This window comes from Cetorhinus maximus, chromosome 9 (assembly GCF_964194155.1).
Source record: "Cetorhinus maximus chromosome 9, sCetMax3.hap1.1, whole genome shotgun sequence".
NCBI lineage: Eukaryota > Metazoa > Chordata > Chondrichthyes > Lamniformes > Cetorhinidae > Cetorhinus > Cetorhinus maximus.
The window spans coordinates 84,798,599-84,802,768 of NC_135887.1; the positions used below are offsets into that span (position 1 = coordinate 84,798,599).

The 4,170-nt window shown below is 52.3% G+C and overlaps 2 non-coding genes and 1 pseudogene across 2 annotated transcripts; all 3 read left to right on the forward strand.

Moving 5' to 3' along the window:
• The first annotated feature begins 2,113 nt into the window (after nt 1–2,113).
• On the forward strand, nt 2,114–2,213 carry LOC144685094 (U6 spliceosomal RNA; annotated as a pseudogene).
• Nucleotides 2,214–2,612: 399 nt separating this feature from the next.
• Nucleotides 2,613–2,724, forward strand: LOC144685091 (U6 spliceosomal RNA). The gene has a single exon (XR_013577613.1). It is a non-coding gene; the product is annotated as a U6 spliceosomal RNA (small nuclear RNA).
• Nucleotides 2,725–3,731: 1,007 nt separating this feature from the next.
• LOC144685090 (U6 spliceosomal RNA) lies at nt 3,732–3,842 on the forward strand. The gene has a single exon (XR_013577612.1). It is a non-coding gene; the product is annotated as a U6 spliceosomal RNA (small nuclear RNA).
• Nucleotides 3,843–4,170: the final 328 nt, after the last annotated feature.

Sequence of the window (4,170 nt, forward strand, 5' to 3'; positions counted from 1 at the left end):
CACAGGTTAGGAGAATGCCTGCACCTGAGCTGAGGGCACAGCATGCAGTGCAATGGTAAAGCTGCCGCCAATCGGTCAGGTGGAGTGGGGCAGAGGTGGGTGGGTTTTCGGGCAGCTATGCAGTGCACTAATCTCTGGCCATCCAAGTGGTCGCCAGCACTCTCCAGAAAGTGTTAAGGGGCCTTCAGACTTAACAAGGCAGGTTAGTACACTCATGCTAACCCACACGTCTCTCTCTTTCATCCTGCAGGAGGAGTACATCAGGAGCATGGAGCCTGGTGAACTAGCTGTATGCCTTGTGGCGTACAGAGAGTGAAGATGACTGAGAAGAGAGTGACTGAGGCACCTGGCTATGCAGAGAGAGGAGCAGCACCCTCAGGAAGAAGGGGTGGCTGGGGCTTCCGCACATACCGCCGAAGAGCCACACCGAGCCGTTGCTGGTTGGCGCCTAGCTAGACCTAGGGTCTATAGACTCTGCCTTTCATTCTTGCAGATGACCAAGAACTAGTGTCACCGAAGACTGCGCATGTGTAGGGAACTGGCCTGTCACATCTGCCAGTTACTGCAGGATTTGGTGCCATGGAACATGGAGGTCATCCACTGCCAGTGGCCATGAAAGTGACAGAGGTGCTCAGTTTTTCCGCCAGTGGCCCCTTTCAGGGCTCCACAGGTGACCTCTGTGGGATATCACAAGCCTCCACCCACAAATGCATCCATGAGGTCACGGATGCCACCTTCCCGAGGGCACACAACTTTATGCATTTCGTCTGGGACCAGGCCAGCCAGGATGCAAGAGCAATTGGATTCTCCCAGATCTCGGGTTTCCCACAGGTGCAGGGTGCGATTGACTGCACTCACGTGGTGCTCAGATCTCCATTGCAACACACCTTCAACTATGTCAACCACAAGGGATTTAATTAGCTGAATGTGCTGCTGGTGTGCAACCCCTGCAAGTCTGCACACGGTTTCCAGGGAGTGTCCATGACTCCTACATTCTCAGTCGGTCACAGATCCCTGACATCTTCCAGGGTCCACAGAAGCTGCGGGGTTGGCTCCTAGGGGACAAGGGCTACCCACAGAGGATGTGGCTGATGACACCCGTGCAGTGGCCTCAGACTGCAGCAGAGCGAAGGTATAACGAGGCGCATGCTGCAACTTGCAACTTGGCGGAGCAGACTATTGGGATGCTGAAAATGAGGTTCCGGTACGTAGACTGGTCTGGTGGAGCCCTGCAATATCATCCATAGATGGTGTCATCCATCATCATCATCTGATGCACCCTTTATAACCTGGCGCTGTAAAGGGGAGAGGAGCTAGCTGAGGAGCAGCTGGAAGTCTCCTCCGATGAGGGAGGTGCACCCAGAAGGCTCTCATAGCTGCTAGATTTGTGGATTATGGTGACGACATGCAGTGAGGAGACATCATAGATCCTGACATTGCATCTATGAACATTTGACTCCAGTCTGGCTTATGGCAGCGCACATACCCTCTATGATAATGCTCCTGACATGGCTCAAATAGACATTTGATTGCAGGAGGATGATGACGACATGCAGTGAGGACACTCCATTGATCTTCACATAGCCTCTGAAAATGTCTGACACCTGTCTGGCTGAGGGCAGCTCGCTTGCTCTCTGTGATCAAGGTCATATCATAGAGACGCAGCCATGAAACTTTAAAAGCATTTGATCCTTTGTCAGCCTACAGTACTTGAGCCCTTCAGGAGCACAGCGTCACTGGTCACAGATGCTGAAGAGATGGGGGCCAGCCTCACCTTAAAGATGCTGAGATCACACAGAGAGAATGACGGAACTCTGTTACGCCTGCCCATGACATTCTGGCAGCAATGACAAGCACTGTCAAGGTGCAGGCATCAGTAATGTGTCCAGGAAGTGCAAGCCTGGACCATCACTTTGGACTGAAGGTTGCACAAACCACAGGGAAGAGACCCTGGACTGGGAGACCTGCCTTTATCTTGTTCAGAAAGGTTTCACATCTGAGTGATAGGAACAGTGCTCATCAGAACAAGGAGCCATAGGCAGGGATACATTCTTGGGAGTTTATTTACAATAGCGAACAGCATGTACAAGTGATTAACACCTGTGTCCAGGCTGTGCAACTACACATATACTAAAATTGGAACGATACAGAGAAGATTAGCATGGCCTCTGCGCAAGGATGACACGCAAATTCGTGAAGCGTTCCATATATTAGACTTTCAAAACATTTCACCTTTACACCCGGTGCGGAAGGGGGTCGGGAAGGAGGAGGACTTCCTCGTGAACCTGCTCACGGGCCTGGCCAAGTTGGCCATCAACAGGTCCAGGCAGCGGGCGATCGAAGGGGGAGTCCCGCCCGATTGTTTGTCCCTCTTCCGCAGCTACGTTCGCGGCCGGGTGTCCCTGGAGAGGGAGCACGCGGTGTCTGCCGGCACCATCGAGGACTTCCGTGCCCGGTGGGCACCGCGGGGACTGGGGTGTTTTGTTGACCCCTTTAATCACATTTTGGTTTAATGTTTGTAAGGTTCCTTAAAAGTTTTTCCTTGATTTTACAGCTGACCTGACTTAGGGGCTGTGCTTGATTTATCCTTTATTGTGTTAATTTATTTTATTGTTTTAACTCTAAAAGAGTTACACATATACTAAAATTGGAACGATACAGAGAAGATTAGCATGGCCCCTGCGCAAGGATGACACGCAAATTCACGAAGCGTTCCATATTTTAGACTTTCAAAACATTTCACCTTCTGCAGAACATCCACATTACTTAAAAGAGTTACATCTTCTTAAAGGACCGTCGTGCTCAGACCCGACGTAATTTTAGGTCTTGAGGTGGCCCAGTTGTGCGGTGGTCTTCCACCTGAACGTTCCCCTGTTTGGATGGAATTCCACATTGGCCCCAAGCCCCGAACCCTCCCTTGGGTGCCGGTGCCCCGCAACATGAGCCGCCTCGGGGACATGCCCTCCGTGTCATTTGGCACTGCGCGGAGGAGCTTTCTGTACGGACTGCTGCTGCACACCTTCCATTTTCTCACCCTCGTCCGCCGCCCAGACACGCCCTGACGTGCCTTGTTGCCGTCCGGCGGCGGTGCCCCGGTGGGAGGCCCTCTACGGAGGTGTCCCCCCACTTTCTATCGGGGACCTGGGTTGGAGGGTGTTGCACGCAGCAGTCCCCTATAATCGAAGAATGTATAGGTTCACGGACTCTCAGGACACCTGCCCTTTTTGTGGTCTTGTGGAGTCCGTGGACCATGCTTATATAGGGTGTGGTAAGCTGCACTCCCTTTTCAGTTATTTAAAAAACCTTTTATTAATGTTTTGTTTGCACTTCAGTCCCACGCTCCTGATCTACGGACACCCGGTGCGGAAGGGGGTCGGGAAGGAGGAGGACCTCCTCGTGAACCTGCTCCTGGGCCTGGCCAAGTTGGCCATTAACAGGTCCAGGCAGCGGGCAATCGAGGGGGGAGTCCCGCCCGACTGTTTGTTCCTCTTCCGCGGCTACGTTCGTGGCCGGGTGTCCCTAGAGAGGGAGCACGCGGTGTCTGCCGGCACTCTCGAGGCCTTCCATGCCCGGTGGGCACCGCGGGGACTGGGGTGTTTTGTTGACCACTTTAATCACATTTTGGTTTGATGATTGTAAGTTTCCTTTAAACTTTGTCCTCGGTTTTACAGCTGACCTGACTTAGGGGCTGTGCTTGATTTATCCCTTATTTTATTAATTTAGTTTAATTGGTTGACTCTTAAAAGAGTTACACATATACTAAAATTGGAACGATACAGAGAAGATTAGCATGGCCCCTGCGCAAGGATGACACGCAAATTCGTGAAGCGTTCCATATTTTAGACTTTCAAAACATTTCACCTTCTGCAGAACATCCACATTACTGAAAAGCATTACATCTTCTTAAAGGACGGTCGTGCTCAGACCCGACGTAATTTTAGGTCTTGAGGTGGCCCAGTTGCGCGGTGGTCTTCCACCTGAACGTTCCCCTGTTTGGATGGAATTCCACATTGGCCCCAAGCCCCGAACCCTCCCTTGGGTGCCGGTGCCCCGCAACATGAGCCGCCTCGGGGACATGCCTTCCGTGTCATTTGGTACTGCGCGGAGGAGCTTTCTGTATGGACTGCTGCTGCACACCTTTACTTTCTTGCCCTCGCCCGCCGCCCGGAC